Raw genomic sequence first — 16880 nt, 5'->3', positions numbered from 1 at the left:
GCATGCTGTCAAGGAAAGCCATAACTCCACCAGAAGTTTTCCAAACTGCTTCTCTAAAATAGGATGTTCTTAAATAAGATGTTCTTTTCTTTCTTTTTCCCCCCTCCCCCCTCAAAAATATAATTTAGTTGTGTTTATTTCTCCTGCATAACATTACGATAAATGTTCAAGTTGGGAGTTGAATTTCCAGGGGAAGAAGAAAAGAGTAGAGCAAGAAGGATATAGGCTGAAATATGTTGTGCATGTGAACAGATCCCAGCGCTACCCATCATTCTGCATTGATTATGCTGCAAATCCACTGGCATGCCCCAAAGATGTAAATATGTACAGGCTCATCAGCACAGGCACTTTGGAAAGGTGACAAATCCAACACTGGCAACCGCCTTATTTTGATCTACCCAAACACAAGAGGAGAGAGAGGTAGGGTAGATGTGAAAGAGCCCACCAAGGACTGAAGAATTTGCATCCAAAGCACCCAAGGCTATGAGGCTCAGAGGGACGTGCTGCAAACCATCCCTTCTCTGCTCCATTCCGAAAACTCTGTTTCCAACAAAGCAGAGCTCCCAAAAGCCTGGACAAAGGTGATGGGAACCTCAAGGACTTGATGGGGTTGGGCTCAGCACCAAGGGAGCTCCCTAAATCATGCAGAGCATGCACCAGGCATCTATGTCTTGTCCCCTTTGCCCAGCCATGCTGCAGCTATGTCAGGTCCAGCTGTCCTGGGCTGTGAACTGGGAAGGAGATTTGGAGCCTACCTTTAAGACACCAAATTTGGAAGCTTTTCTCCTCACAGGTAATTTTTTTTCAGAGACTTAGCATGAGCAAGCTACACTTCTATTTCCTCAGCAACATCATCTCCAGAAGAGCTGTGATTTTATTTGGAGTCTGATAGGCTTATTTTTCATTAGGTTTTTGCCTTCAGTAGCATACATCTTGGGATCGGAGTGGGGAAAGCAGCTAGCAGGCAGGAATGGACAATTTTGTCCATGTGGAGGCAGGTGGAGGGTTGCCAGTACAGAGGCTGATGCAACTTCACCTCTGAGGAGGCAATGAGGCCTGCCCACCCTCACCTCTTGCCCCCGAGCAGCACCTCACCTCTTCACCTCACCCAGTGCTGACCAGGTCACACCACAGCACATGCAAAATCTACATTCAGATTGGTTTTGTGTTTGTTTTGGGTTAGGGTTGTAGGTTTGTTTGTTTTTTTTCCCCAGTGTTTCCTAATGCAATGTTTACAATGTTTTGTGAAATGAGTGTTTGTGGAAGAATCGGGGGTTTGGTACAGATACAAAGAGCAAGTGCTGACCCAAGATAGGTGTTTCTTTCATCTGTGGGCTCACGTGCCCCATCTGTTCCCATGCCCTACTCCAGAAAGACAAAAATCTGTCGCAATCTCTGTCAAGCAGTCCAGGCTCTTTAGATCAAGAGGCTGCAGCCAAACCAACCCCCTTTTGAGATCCCCAGGCCCAACCTTTAGGGCGCTGGATCCCACTTGGGCTGACGTTCACGGTGTCGAGTTCTTGAGCCACCAGAGAAGTGCAAATGGTGCCAGTGTTTGGTCTCCCTTTCCCCAGGGGAAATCAATGGTAGGAAATTATATAGCTGCCACATACACACCCACACCCTGCAGAATCCACCCTTCCATGAAAATGCCAGAGAGATTTAAGCAGCTTGCATCATTCCAAGAGGAAGTAGCGAGGGTAGAAAGAAATACACATTGTAATTGTACAACATGCCCGGGTTTAAAAAGAAAAAAATAAAAAAGCAAAACCTGTGTTCACAAAGGTATCTAGATCTGTTGGCAGCTCTTGGGGCCAGATGGGACTGGATCTACAGAAAAGCAGGGGAGCGTAAGTGCCTGCAATGCAAAGGGAGTGGTGTCACCACACCATGCCAAGTCCAACACTACCAGAAGTGGTAATGGCTGCTGCTCCAGTGACAGCCACTGTTGCTGCCGATTGCTACAGCTGGCTGCTGGTACTTCGGTGGTTTAGCAGGAGTTGCACTGAGAGAGAACCTCAAAAAATGACTGCTTTGAGATTCTCTGAAACTATACTGAAGTAAACAGCTTTTTCTCTCCTGCCTGAGTGGCTTCATTTCAAGTTGCCAGGGGACACATGGAAACACAGTGCCCTTAGTCACTCAGAGACCCTTTCCCCACAGGTCTGCCCATTTCAGAAGCAGCACTTGAGGAGGGACCACCTGCCCTGCACACCCATAATAGACTACTGGGCATTTTGTGGGATGGAGGAAGTACAAGATCCCTGGGGCTGCAAGAGGGAAAGAATACAATGCAGTCAGGTGGCAAGCGTCCTTGTTTCCCTGACAAACAAAAGGAAGCATCAAACCTGGGAGCTTGCATGCTATGATGACATTCGTCCCAGCAGGGCACTGCTCCCAAGGAGACCAGGCACCAGGAAATTATGTGCAATACATTTAAGTGATTTACAGCTCTGTGCGTGCCCAAGCTCACTGTCAGCTCTTGTTACCTTACAGTCAGTGGCAGCTTCAAACCTTTTAAAGGTTTCTTTTCCAGCTTGCAATATGTGTACATAGCTGAAACGAAGTCTCAAAAATCATGAGTCTGGCTTAAAAGGAAAATGTAATTTCAAGGAAGAAAATGCATATCATCCCAAAAGACAGAAGAGTCTAATGTGTCCCTTGGAAGGAAATTCACCACTGCAACACAGGCACTGAGGAACTGATAGAGGTGCTCACAGGGTCACCGGGCAGCGATAGTCCCCCTGAGCCCATGGGAGACATCAACTAGAGGGGCAGAGGTGAAATGGATATCATTGGCATATGGGCACTTCCATCCAGATGGAGAGAATCTGCCTGCTGTTTACCTCCCCCTTAGAGTGTGGGTAGCTAAAGGAAAGCCAGTATTAATATGAATTTATCTGGAGGCAGACAGTAAATTTTAGAAAAGCAATGGCAAGCATGGATGAGACAGACATAAATCCAGGGACAAACAGTCTCAGATTCACACATTTTGAGACAAATGTGAAATCATTAAACATATTTCTGCTTCTCATTATGCTGCACCACAGGGAATTACACCACAACTTCTAACGTGCAAAAATCTTAGTTAAAGTTAAAAATTAACTTTCCTTTTTTATCTACATCTCCTCTGAGCTCAGACTATCACAATGGGCACCTCTCCAATTTCTGGTTATAATTTTGAATCGCCTTTCAGAGTTCTCTTTTGCTCAGTAGCAACGACCAACTCTGAACTTTGGCTTTTACCAAGTTTTCTTCATTCTGACCTATTTATCTTAAAAAAAAAAAAAATCACCCAAACTGAGGCCATTTGACTTTCAATGCATTTAAATTTTAGCATCCATAAGCCTGATGACTGTCTCACTGATCTCCAAATCAAGACCTTTCAAAGTCCAAGGTAGCAAATGAGATTCTTTCCATCCATTTCCATCGTCTTTGGTTGAAATCCTTATTGTGCATGTGGCTGAAGCACCAGGATGTCTCAGAGTTTACTGTAACTCCTAGATAAGTTGGAGCAGAGAACCTCTTTCACATTTCCTACATACTTGAGGGTGTGTACCTATATCTCCTTATAGCTGAAGCTTCTCCATAGCTAGAATTTTCAGGGGTATTTTGATCCCTCTCAATCTTTATCAGACTTGCCAAGGAGAAAAAACTCCAAAGGATTTTTATTTCCTTTTTTTTTTTTTTAAAGTTTGTTAGAGGTTTGCTTTGTTTTTTTTCTCTAGAGTAGAACATGGAACATATTCACTACCAGGACATCCATCCAGGGGTTCTGCTCAGAGCCAAGATCCTCTACATTAATTAGCATACAGGCACATAGGAAGAGATAATTGCTAACTCACAGCATATACAGCTGGGACAGCCCACCTAAACCATTAGCATACATATACACAGAGAAATAATTAAGCCCGTCTAAACCCAAACCTGTGTTCTGCCTCCATTGGAAAATGGCCAAAAACGTTTGCAAGATCTCACTATTTTGTGTGTAAACTAATCACTCGTTAGAGCTCTGGAAATAGGGTCTAACTGCAGGGGGGATAAAGCATCAGCAAAGGCCCTGTCATGCTTGCCTAAAACCCTCCGGTGAGCATGTGTCCCTGCATCCTTATCAATGCATCCGGAAGACCTCTACATGGGCTCCACAACCCCCTCCACAGCAAGCACAAACCTCTTCTATCTTCTTGTTGCCGATGACAAGACTGCAGGGAACAAACCTGGTTCCTTTCCACACGCTTCTCCCAAGTCTCTTCCTCCTAGTGGGGAGTTGGCAATTCAGGAGGCATCGCGTGCTACAGCAAAAGCCAGATGTTTGGTCTTGACAAGCTCAGCATGAAATCAGTTTGAAACAGCATAATAAACATCACACTTAAGAGAGCCCTGCACACAATTTTTATCTCCTGCAAAACTTTTTTTTTTTTTTGAGGTACAGATAAATGTAAGTACTACCTAAACCATAAAGATTGAATTATTAGCATAGAAAATGCACCCTTTGCCATGCACATAAGTAATTAGTCCTGTGTTTTGAATGCGGAATGTTAAGAAATGAAATCTAGCACCTATGTTGTGTCTGCTTTTCAAACTGCTTTTAAAATTAATTAATTCTCACCAGCTCGTGTGAGGCAGAAAACCATTATTAGCCTAGATTTTACACGATGAAGCAGAGAGCTTTCTCCAGCCAGTAAGCTCCTTGTGCAACAACATTGCCTGGCTCTTTAAATAGCACTTTTAACTCCTGGAGCTCAAATTACTTTGCAAAGGAAATTGGTTTCCTTTCCTCGAGATGAAAGGAGCCAGAAGGAGAAGAGAGCTGTCAATTCAGAGGTCTAGACATGTTTCATTTAAATCCCTGAGGCTCCAAGGATGCTTGGTTGGTCCCCTCTGGCTGCTGGCTGGTATCAGGGATGTCAAGAGGGTCTCTCCCAGTACTTGTAGCCTGGGAAAAGGTGGGCACAAGGGAGATGCTCCAGGCTCTACCCGGAGTCACCCGGGACTGCCTAGCATCAGCCAGCTTGACAAGCAGGATCCTGAACTCTCAAGTAGTTTTTCACATGGGACCTGCAATTTTATCAGAAATTGCTGCATCAGCTCTTTTAGGGTTATTATCAGGTTCCTCTTGGCCAAGATCCCAAACCCTCTGGTCTCAGTGAAGGTGCAGCTCTCAGGTCTTGGAGATGCAGACCTGAACTGTGACTTTGGATTGGCAAACCCTGAAGCCCCTTGCTGGGGTCAAACACTCTGGGACAGGAGATAGAACAGGTATCCTGGGCAGCCATACAGCTCCTCCCCAACAAGCTGGTTTTTTAATGCTTAAGATTGTTTGATGTGCTCCTCTAACCTGCTACACAGTAGCAGGGCAAGAGGAGAGCCCTAGCCACCTTCCCTGGCCATTCACCCTAACCCTGTCCCATGCAACCTCAGTTAAGAAAACCTGCTATGCAAAGGGACACCACACAGCTGACAATGCACAACTGGCTTGTACAGAGCCAGGATTTAAGGTTAAAACATCCACAAATCTCTCCAGGGCTTAGTAAGGAATAGTATCCACCAGAGCACACGTGCAGGCACAGACACAAGCACACAAGCTGTCTTTCTGGAGACTTGCCAGAGACGGGCAAGTTCCCTAAGCCAAAACTGAGGCAAAAGGCAAGGTCATTCTGGTTCACTTCTGTTTGCTTAAAGTAATTCAATGGTAGAAGTAAACTAAAAAGGTCATGTAGAATTGCTGCTGCCAGATGACAAAGGCCATTTTAAGTAAGGCCCTGGCTTGGCCTGGCCTCAACTTACTTTGCTGCCAGGTCTTTCTCTCATATCCCCCCTCCCATGCTAGCCATATGCCCCTAGCCCTCTCTCCCATTTTCTGGCATACTACTTTCCCCTGACTTCAGCCCCATGCTGATATCTGCTGCACCCAGAGCATGTGATACATATATGTAACAGACTAAACGATCCTCTTCGGTGTTGGTGGTAGACAAAATGGAACAAATGTCCTCTGCAGCAGTATCTCAGACCGAGAAAATGGTCCATTTAAAGCACAGGGGACTCAACGTAACCACAAGCTTGATTCAACTTCCGTGTCAGTCTGGTAGGGGAGGGAAAAGCCATAAAAATGATAAATACAATTTCTGTGGAAGTATGATATCATGTCATCGGGGCACACACACAGCCGTCACCACTCTGGTCTCTGTAGGAGTGTGGGCAGCAGGCAGAATTTTGCTACTTGAAAATCTGTCAACCAGGTATGACCAGTGCAAGACAAAAAAGGCTGAGCAAGTTTCTCAGTGCCAGTAGCTGACAAGGGGTTGAGGGACTCTAAGAGCAGAGGGTGAGCTTTGACCACAGCCTGCAATAAGAGATGCATATCCCAGCCTTCATCCTTTGTCTCCCCAACCCTGGTACCTTCCCTGCTGCCCCACATGGCCAGCCACACCTCAAGCAGAGAGCCACTGGGGATGAGTGGGAGCAGCACTGAACTTCTGCCTGTGCCTGCCCACCTCCCTGTTGCTGTCTGAGGGGGAGATTTTGGCCACTGTCAGGAGGAGTTTCTGCTTCCTCACTGTTCTCAGCACCAACAGGTGATTTCTCTGCAGTAGGCACTCATCAAATGCATTTTGTAAAAAGGAAAAGAAAAAAACCAACCAATCGCCAGCCAACCCTCCCCCATCCCCATTTAAAGCAAAGGACAAAGCAAAGCCCCAGAAAGACTTTTGGTGGTCTTCCTGGAACCCCAAGTGGCACTTGATTTCTGGCAAGCCTGGGCAAGCAGAGTCATGTTCTGCAGTCTCATTTCCACAACCAGAGGTTGTGCTGAGAAGCCCTCATGGTGCTTTCTTGTCACATCTCAACTACCTGAGTCTTGGTTTGTGAAAAAAAATCAAACCAAAACCCAAAACAAAACATCAGGGTTCCTCTCCATGCAGAGGCCAGCAGAGCTTACAAAAGTCTGCCAAGCAGTTCAAGCATTAGTGTGACCAAGGCCAGAGGCGAGACAAGACAAGACAGAGAGACAAGACCTAGAGCAACCTCTCTTCTGGGCTCTTCCCCACTTAGGTAGCAGGTTTGTTCAGGTTTAACAGAAGCAGTATGTAATAGAGTAGTGGCTGCTCCCTTTTCCAAATGATCATTTAGCTCAGGTTTACCAAGCCATTCATTTCATGCTTATTAATCTTTGGAGTATTGTTTTGTCCAGACTGCCAAACAAATTAACTTTTAAGAGGGGCTTATATGGATGTCTGCAAACTCCCTTAGACACAAAGCAACTCTTAAGGAATATCTAATGAAATATGTAACAGTCAGTTTATCTATCTATAAACTAACACATGATTCAGGACAGCAGCTTATTGGAAGTGTTGTGGGTAATTCTCAGGAAGAAAAAGAAAAAAAAAGAATAATCTGAAGAGGCAAGAAGGGACGAGAGTAGGATGATTAGAAAACTCCAGAAGATTCATCTACAGAAGTGTTTATTACTGTGTGGAAGAGTTTTACCTTGCTGTGGAAAGAGCTGCAGCTTACAAGGATCCTCATACGTATCCCAAGAGCTCGCTTCTATCAGCTGTGCTCATCAGTCCTCTCCTTCCTGATGATTAACACATTTAGGAGACTCATTATCCAGCCCCCTGCCCAATTTCTCTGAAAGGACAGCAACGTGGAACTTGGATCAATATTGTAAGAAGCAAAACTAAAGTCCACTCTAACCTCTGCTATCACTTTGCAAAAGGTACACAGTGCAAAGGGCAGCATTCCCCTTCCATACGATGCCCTGTACCATATGCACAAATATCCCTTGAGGATGCTGTGTCCTTGTCCTGAGAAACTCACAAGGCAAACTTGGCATGGCTTCAAGAACTCCAGTATGATCTTCTGTGAAGCTGACGTAAATCTTTTTTAAAGGCTCAAAAAACCCCATGCCAGATTCCTGGATGGTGAACCAAAACCCAAGCATTGGACTGCAGCAAGTGCAATAAGGAGGTGGTTGTTTCAGGGGTTTGAATGACAGCATCATCCTAAGTCACTAAGGAGAAGCCCTGTCGAAAACAAATTCCATGAAAATTGTCTGGAGCCTGAGACTCTCTCTCAGGACATGCAAGCTGGGTCTCCTCCTTAACATACTTTGCCTTTTGTCTTGTTTTTCTGGCTTCCAACAACAACCCAAACAAAATGCTGGAAACAATGACAGCATTAAAGGAAAATGTCATGCCTATCAATATATGCCTTTGTGGCTGTAGGAGTGGAGAAGGCGTGATGTCACTAGTGGGAATAGTTTAAAATTTTCCATTGAGAAAAGGGATCTGCCTTTAACACAAGTCCCAAAATACACCACTCAGTCATGCAGGAGAGCGCAGAGCTGCGACACAGAGCAGGACAGGGTTTAATTCACAAGTTACAGATGCAGCTTGTACTTATTTGCCATAGGAGCATATAGTGGCAGTGTGTGCAGGGTTTAATCATGTAAGCAAAAACATCGAGGGTAGTATTTTCTGTACACTGAGAAATAAAAGCAATCCACCTAGTAAGTTTGATGTGAACCTCCAAGGCCAGGTGTGGAGTACATTGCTCTGCAGCTGAGCCCTTGGCTGAGCTATTAACTGTGTGACTTTGCATCTAACCCGGTAAGGAGTAATCACAGAAGTTTGCTCCTTTGCACTTGGGACCAAGCACTTGTCTGTCTGACGGATTCCAGTTGGCTTTAAGGGCATATCAAAAGGATGAGTTTACTCTCTCGGTGACAGAGATGTTAATTAATTTCCTGGGTTGACTTTGTTTGGAAATGGACTGGAAAGGGCAGCCTGGTCACTTATGGCTGGGTGGTGGTTCAGAAAGCTGCCCCTCATTGCCTCCCAGCTCTCACCCTTTAGTTGCTCAGTTCTTTTAAGTGCATTGCTTAACAGCCTTCTGGATGGTGGCTCTCTATTGTGACAGGTATGCTGGCTTGAGATCAGTCTCAGAATTTGAGAAGGGGCAACACTGTGATTGTTAATTTTGGATCCAGATGTCATACTACTGAAATTCTTGGTTGTGTGGGATCTGAGATTCTGTTTTCAGCAGCTAGAGAGATCCAGAGGTGAGGTGGGAGTTTCAGCTCTGGGCTGGGAAAAAGCTGCTGTAAAACACTTCACCACGTTTTCAGCTCACTAAAAACCCGAGACTTCCCTACCTGGGGATAAGAGTGAAAAAGCAGAATCTCAGACAACAAAATCCTACCAAGCCTTCTATTTTTCCTCTCTACAGGCACCATTTCTGCTCTTGTGAGAAACAAGTCTGGAGGAAAATTAAGGCAATTTACAATGTTATAGCAAGTTTTATAATAAGGAAGTAGAAGCTCCTGGCAATCTGTGCTGAGATACACAGAAATATATGGACTTCCGTGCAAACAGGTGATCTGCTGGGCTTTTGTTGTTACTATTGATGAAAAACACCAGCAGTCATGAAAGGAGTTGAGCAGTGAGTCTGCCTGCCTATCTGCCTTTGAGGTCATCCTCTCTCATTTGCAGCATGGCAGTTGCTTGCTGCCAGGGAGATCCCCAGGCCACAAACAGGAAGAAAGATCCGTCTGAGGCATCAGCAAGTGCTAAGGTACAATGTTGTTCTAGGAAAAACAATGTTCTGAAAATGCCAGTGCAAGGCTCTGAGCCTCTGTTTGAGCCACTGCCTGGGTACACTCGAGCAGAACCTGAAACAAGCTACCCGGCACAGGAAGGATACCACCAGCTTTGATACACCTCTCTAACACATGTTAAGCCTGGCTGACAGAGACCTTGAGCTGCCTGGAGCACTTGTGCAGACAGAGCTATACCTTGCTCCCTTGCAACTGTACCTAAATCATGGGGCAGGACTGCTTTCTGATTACCACAGGCTCAGTCCTCAGAGGTGACTGACACATCCCCCTGCTTGTTTCCTTGTAATGTAACCCAGACCACAGCAGGGACTGCTGCAAACCTGCATCTTCTGGCAGTGTGCAGAGTGTAGTCAGTTTAGGTGCTGCAAATCCCACTGCCCCTGTGAAATGACCCTTTTATCAGGATGGATGATTTCTGGTTCACCTACCCCAAAAGGCAAGTTGTTACAGCTAGAATCTACTGAATGCTCCTGTTTGTAAAGCAAAGGCTGTCCCAGCTCACATCTCCAAGGGATAGCTGGATCTGGTTTAGAGAAAGAGCAATGAAGTCATAACAACTTATTCTATCATTAAATTCATCTGACCCAGTTTGGGCACACTCAGGAAGCAAAACAATTGAGGCTAAAGTTAACCAGACTCTTTTTTTGAGGTAGATTTGTACTGTGAAATGCTACAATTTGGGGTTGCTTGGGTTCCTTCTCAAGGCTCCCATGCCTTGCTAACAAGTGAAGGGTCACACTAATTGTCTACCATATGCTGCACAGGCACAGTTTCAAGATTTTCATCATATTACCCTTTGATTTTTTTCCTTTAAGATTTAATTCTCTAGGCTGCTGTTGGAAGTAGATGTAGTTGTATCAATGGAAGGAATCTCACCTGTTCAAATCAAGTTTTGAGGGAACCAGGCATAGCTGGGTTGTTTTATATTTCCTACTAAGCATTCCATCCCATGTCCCTCCGAGGTATGGTAGTCATGCTTCTCATATCCTTGCACACACCCCAGGCACTCATGGTTGTGCTACACAGGGCTAAAGCAAGATAAGAATCATCTGCTTACTTAACAGAAGTATGTAAATGAAATACCACCTCTAATGTCATGCAAAAGTCAACACAGAATGATTGTATTCCACCAAAAGTCTTGGTCTGCAGGTCATCATCCCCCTGCCAGTCTCTTCCAGCTATTCTGGGAAAGTCAATAGAACCCAACAGGTCACCTCTTCCAAGTTGGTCAACAAATTACACCTCTGAGTTCATTCAGACTTTTTCAAACTGGGAAAATACATATTGAGCAAATTTCATTCTATCTCAGACACACTTAGCCAAATTACAGTACAAAATTTTCTCTGTTTGTTATGTTTCTTCACAAAAGCATTGCAAAAAAGGGACAAATTTACCAAGCTGGTAATCATCAGCCAGTTCTATATTTAAGTTTCTAATTCTGAGTTTTTACACCTGCTGAAGAAAGCTTAGATGTGGACCACTGTCTAAACCTACAGCTTTTAAACACTTTCTTACGCAGCTCCTGAGTTTTGGGCAGAGCTGCAATTCCAAGAAATCTGTTCTCAGTGAAGTGTAGATCAAATTTAACAGCCAAATTAATGCCAACAAAAGGCAGCAGGTCATGTAACTTACAAAACAAAGGCTTGGGAGTGCACTTATTTTATGCTTTACAAAGGCAACTTGGAAGTACGCCCTCTGAACAATTCAAAACCATGTTACTTTTTCTATTACACTATAAATAAGGGAGACAGAGTAAGACTCTGAGAGATTCTGGCTGGGGAGAGTTAAAAATCCAGTTTTTACAGTGATGCACTCTCCTTCCTGGCTAAATCTGTCCTTAGGTCTAATAAGGATATGTAGAAAGTGTTGTAAACTCTCATTTCATGCCTAACATAAAGGTTTAGTCATACATTTAGTTAACAGTATTCTATTTCTGCTCATGGTAACTTTTTCTAACTGTTTTAAGATAGTTCTGCATTGGAAAATGGATATTCCACTGGGCTATAATAGAAAAGTGAATACCAGAAGCTCTTGAAGCAGAACTCATCCTTCAATTCATCAGTCAAAGCAATACCTTCCTTGACTTCATAGCATTGTAAAAAAAGCTGAGAAGCTTATCACCTCGACCTCCATTTACTCCAGAGAAGAACGCCAAAAAAAGGACAAGACTTTAATTTTCCTAATCTTTCCCATTTTATGAGACAAACAGTACAGAGCTCGAGAATGGTAGCTTTGACTAGACACCTGGGTGTTCACAGCCAGTGAACACTACATCAGCATTCATTAGGTTAGGAGAGTGAGAAAACCATCAAGGAGATTGTGTAGGAGATATACAGGCAGCCCTCAGTAAATCTTTATATCCTTCCTGTTTTGAAGACCATAGATTGCACTCTAAAGCAGTGGATAGATTGTTTCAAGGCTTCCTTTATCCCTTCGGAAATGTTTAGGTATTTCTTTTTCCATAATGGCTAATTACAAGATGTGAGATGATGCACAAAGTCTCTCTTTTTTTTTTTTTTCTTTTCCTTTTTGCAGCCATTTTACTCTTATCTAGCCTTGTTTATTTAATGGTGTCTTAATCCAAGCTAATCACGTCTCTAGCAGCGAATTATGTTCTAAATGACAATGAATTATGTTAGCAGGAGGATAATCAGGGGAGTGCAATCCAATCACTTCTACTTTTTTTTTTTAGCATACCTTAATCAAAAACAGCAATGAAGAAGACACATTGCAGAGAATTATATAAGAAGGAGTGAAGTATTGCTGTACATACCTGGACCTGCATAAGGAAGTGTGAAGACAGCGTAGATCCCTCCCATCAATGCTGTGCCTTCATGTTTGCCCTGACCTGAAGGCAAGCAACACTTGGCTTGTAAGAAATGGAGGAGGGATGGGGATGAGGAAGGGGTTAAAGGAGGATGGCTGAAAAGAGTTACCTGGTTTTGAAAACACATTTAGGATCATGAATAAAGCACAAGTTATTAGTCCAGCACTAATAGTCTGCACTAGACTCCTGAAAAGTCCTTGATGGGTCAATACCACCTTGAGTATGGCTGGGACTGTGCAGTGTTTCCTTTACTGATCTGAAGCATGGAAAGAAAGAGAGTACAGGGTGAGAAGTGGGATTGGAGTGTGAAGACTCACAGAGTCTCAGTAGATGCTGAGGACAAAGACACAGCAGCCACTGCAGCACTGCACAACCCCTGCTGTCCCCCAAGCTTTTTTGTCTTCTCTCAGGGAGGAGAGCATTCTGGTTACTGGGTATTTGTTAGCCTTTCAAATACCCCAACAGGCAGGAGGCATGTCAAACATGTTATATGCCAGGAAGCACTTTCATTGGCTTTTTTTGTTGTTGTTAAGAGAGACAAATATTGGCAAAGCTTTACCTTACTCCTTATCACAAGCATGAACACAGAGCAAATTTCATGCATTATATTCTGTACTTTTTCAACAATAACGTAGAAAGCTTAAATAAATTCATTCTTCTCACAGCAGTGTTGTTTCTGGAATAGCTGCTTTGTAGCAGTTATTCAAGTGCTGGGAAGTGTCAGATCAGCAGCCAAACAGCACAGCCAGTCCTGGCACTCACAGGGGATTACTTGGGGCTCAAGAACTGCCCCATGCAGAAATAGTCTCTAGCAACAATTTGCTAACCTGCTATGCTCTGTCCCAGAGTTGAAAAGTATCCAGAAACCGGGACCCCTCCTCCATCCGTCTGCACACAGCTCTAATTTGCTTCAGTCTCAAGGACCGAAAACTGTACTGATGAGAAAAAAAAAAAAAGTACATTTTGTCTTTAAACAGTTGTGAATCTGCCAGAAATACCATGAGAAAACAGGCAAAGCCTTCTCTGCAGTGTGGAAAAAAACCCCTTAATGGACCACTGTCTTGCAACAAGCCTTAGGAAAAAAACACCCATGCTCCTAAAAAGGCAATAAATAAACTGAGGTTCGGCCTAAAAGAATCCAGGCTGATATGTTTTGAGGGGAGGGGAAGATAGGAAAGGGAGGAGCACAAAGTAAAAGGCACTTAAAGGCATGAAAAAAGCTGAGAATCAATAAACAGACTGAAGAATGGTGAACAAAATCCACCAGGATTGAAAATGAAACAAAAAGCCCTCCAGCCTTCGGGGAGTTTGTGCTGCATATACAGCTGCAATGGCCCAGGAAGAGGAAAAATCGAGAGATCTAAAATTGTAGATGGCTGTGGCCAAACCCCCACACATCTTTATTTTTCAGCTTTAACAAAGATTTGAGAGTATATTTCCCATATCCTACCTTATGGCAATCTCACTAGGGATGGGATCAAAAATTGAAGAGTCATGGTAGCTGTTTTCTGCCACTCTTTCTGCCACTATATCTGTCTGATGAGGCAGGAAGGGACGCTACAAGAAAGGGAGGCTTAGGAATTCGCTTTGGCAGTTTGGAACTGTGATTTGTACACATCAAATGCTCTCAGCACCACACCAAATGTTTAAGAAGCATACGTAATGGAATGTATTTATCTGCTTGTATTTCTTTCTTCAAAGTGTGTTGCCGTAACCTACTAGGCTTCTTAAAGCTTGAGGTCCTGTTTTTGTAAGACCTTTTTTTCCTGTTGGGGTTGTGCTTTAAGCTCTGGGGCTGAGCACAGGGAGTTCAGACAGTGAAGCTATGTACACCACTCCCAACCATGTCTGCCAGGATGCTGAGGAGAAAAATAAGATCATCTCACCAGATCTTGCTCATGTCACAGAAATGCATAGGCAAGAAGACAGAGCACATGGAAAAGTGTCTTGTCTCAGCACAAACATTTCCCTCATTGTGGCAGGTAATACCAGCTGTGTTACCAGTCTGTGGGGTGCGTAATATTTCTCCCATTAGTAGCCCAGCTGTGGCTGTTGGAGCAGGTCTGACCTAGTCCATCAGCATTTTCCCCATAGGACCCTGTGTATGTCTGGAAAAAGTGGGAGCCAGAGCCTTCACAGAGCCACTGTATTGATTGAGTCATGGAGGAACAGAGAAGCAATGGAGCAAAAACAACAGGCTGCCCCCCAGACACATATCTTGCTTACATTTCAGTCAGTTTTCTCTCATCTCAACTCCCAGCAGGGAACTCCCCCAGGTTGCAGCAGGCAGATCTCAGCACCAGCCCTGGAAGCATTCAGGTAGTCGATCCTCATGCATCATGAACCCCTTTGAAGTTTTGGACCTGTCTTCTTCCAGGTGTAAGCATGAGACCAGCACCCCATATGACCTATGCAACTTGGTCTGTCTTCATAGGCAACCAATTGCTGTCTTTTCTCTCCAGAAAGGATGTCTGGTCAAGATCCTTGCTTTAAACCTGGCTCTCAGGAAAAAAAGACTAAAACAGTCCACATGATTTTTCTCTACGCATGCATGAATGCCTACATCTCCCCTACCAAGTTTTGAATCCATCATCCTATTTCACGTGGATTTTACAAAGGAGCTGGTATTTCCAACTGCACTTACCTGCTGGGCTAAGCAACCATGGAAGTAGCACATGCTGCTTTATCAAGTGGAGCGTGCCACATGTCCCATGTGCGTGTTTCCCTCCTCCGGAAACCAGAGCCTGGGGCTGAAAGGGACAGAGGCACTGACATTTGGCTATGATTTGCACCTGCATGGGGTGACAGTAAGGTTATGAGACTCAGAAACACAGAGGGTTGCGAGGTTTTGGAGTCTGGATGCAGCCAAAGGTACCCAACTTCTGCAGGTTTTGTGTGAACAGGCAGCTCAGTATTTGCACTCTCCCCAGGGCAAAGATCAAAGCATGAGGTCATGCTTTGTCAGCAGGGAATCCACACGCTAGAGAAAACACGTTGAAGACAATCCTCATAGTGCCCAGCTTCAGTTGAGGCTTTCATTTCCTGAGACATCAGAGTCAATCAACAGCGAGACACAGATCTGTAGCAAACCATCTGGTCATCAGCCCTTTTATTTGCTACTCCTCATCTTCCTTACTCAGTTCCTCAGCACGTTGTACCACCCCACTCAACTTCTGGAGCATAAAGCTTAAGAGAAAAGCAAAGTCACATCTAATCTGCATAAAATAATACATGTTATAGTTTGCAATTATTTTCTCCCCTGCACATCTTCACATGTGCCACAGGCTCTTCTCGAGGCCTCAGTTCCACAGCCAGAAGGGATGGAAATCTGAAATCACAAAATGATCTCACGCATTCTTCTTTGCTCTGGTTTCAGTCTTCCTTCCCTTTTCCAGCATATTACCAGTGTATGAAGCATGCTTCTCGGTGTTCAGTTTCAACACTCTCACCTCTGGATTTCCACTTTAGTGTATTCCTTGCTCTTTCTTTTTGCCTGTCTTTCATCTGTCACTCCTCCTTTCCTCCTTCTGTCCTATTTCAAAATCTCCCTATAAGCCAAGCCTGCTATCTCTAAAGAGTAATGCTGTCAGCTTTAATAGGAGCTGGGTTAACTCCCATGGCTTTCATCTTCTTATCTTCTTTTTTTTCTTACATCCTCTGTCCTACCTGTCCCAATTCCTGTTTCCATCTCTGTCTTCTCCGCAAATTGCTTGAACTTTTGTTTCCATTGCTCTCCTTACACCCTTCTGCTCCTTCTCCTCCTCTTCTTTCTTGCCTTTTCCCATCTGTCCATCTCAAGGCAAACAATCTGCCTAATCTAACATCTAGACAGCTACTGAGCTTTCCAGTCCACACCCACCACTGTTGTATGTAAGCAGCTAATATTAAGATTAGGATCTCTCTTGTTCCCTCACCCTTCCTTTCCAAAATATGTTGAAAGGGCTGGTGAGTGTTTTTTTTTCAGTAGTTCTGCCTCTTCCCTCTATGCCCCTCTTCACCTCTCCAGGAAAAACAGGGACACAGAGATGTGGGTTACAGAAAACCACGGTTAGCACTTAACCTGTTGAAGATAAGAGAGGTTTACTGTCTCTCTCTCTCAAAAGAGGACAAGAGGCCTGGTGTAATGTCATCCAAGCCAATGCAAAGAGAGAGATTAAAGTCCCCAGGTACAGGAACAGACTCTTGGGAGAAGAGAGATTGATAGGGAATGTGTGAAAAAAAAAAAGAAATGAATGTGAGAGAGGACTATAGAAGATAGGGTGAATAAAAGGAGGTATCAGAGCCCTTGTTACCTGGAACATGATCTTCCTTGTAACCAGGATCTCTCTTGAAATCTGTATTTTACTGAAACAAACTGGTACTCCTTGTGAGGGTTACTCTAGGAGGCTGACTTGGATGTTGGGATAAAGAGGGATCCACCCATTATGATCTCAGCTG

At 44.2% G+C, this 16880-nt stretch overlaps 2 long non-coding RNA genes across 3 annotated transcripts; both read right to left on the bottom strand.

Moving 5' to 3' along the window:
• Positions 1-10536: 10536 nt before the first annotated feature.
• LOC133624675 (uncharacterized) lies at positions 10537-12673 on the bottom strand. The gene is made up of 3 exons (XR_009818038.1): positions 12553-12673; positions 12390-12464; positions 10537-10644 (listed from the first exon to the last, which is right to left on the bottom strand). It is a non-coding gene; the product is annotated as an uncharacterized LOC133624675 (long non-coding RNA).
• LOC133624674 (uncharacterized) lies at positions 12671-16221 on the bottom strand. Of its 2 annotated transcripts, XR_009818037.1 has the most exons (4): positions 15088-16221; positions 14670-14938; positions 13271-13378; positions 12671-12699 (listed from the first exon to the last, which is right to left on the bottom strand). It is a non-coding gene; the product is annotated as an uncharacterized LOC133624674 (long non-coding RNA). The 2 variants fall into 2 exon arrangements; XR_009818036.1 differs by having other exon boundaries at positions 14670-16221.
• Positions 16222-16880: the final 659 nt, after the last annotated feature.

Source organism: Colius striatus, chromosome 1 (assembly GCF_028858725.1).
Source record: "Colius striatus isolate bColStr4 chromosome 1, bColStr4.1.hap1, whole genome shotgun sequence".
In the NCBI taxonomy this organism is placed as follows: domain Eukaryota; kingdom Metazoa; phylum Chordata; class Aves; order Coliiformes; family Coliidae; genus Colius; species Colius striatus.
The sequence above is the reverse complement of the archived record's forward strand: the minus strand, read 5'-3'. Positions and strand labels throughout refer to the sequence as shown.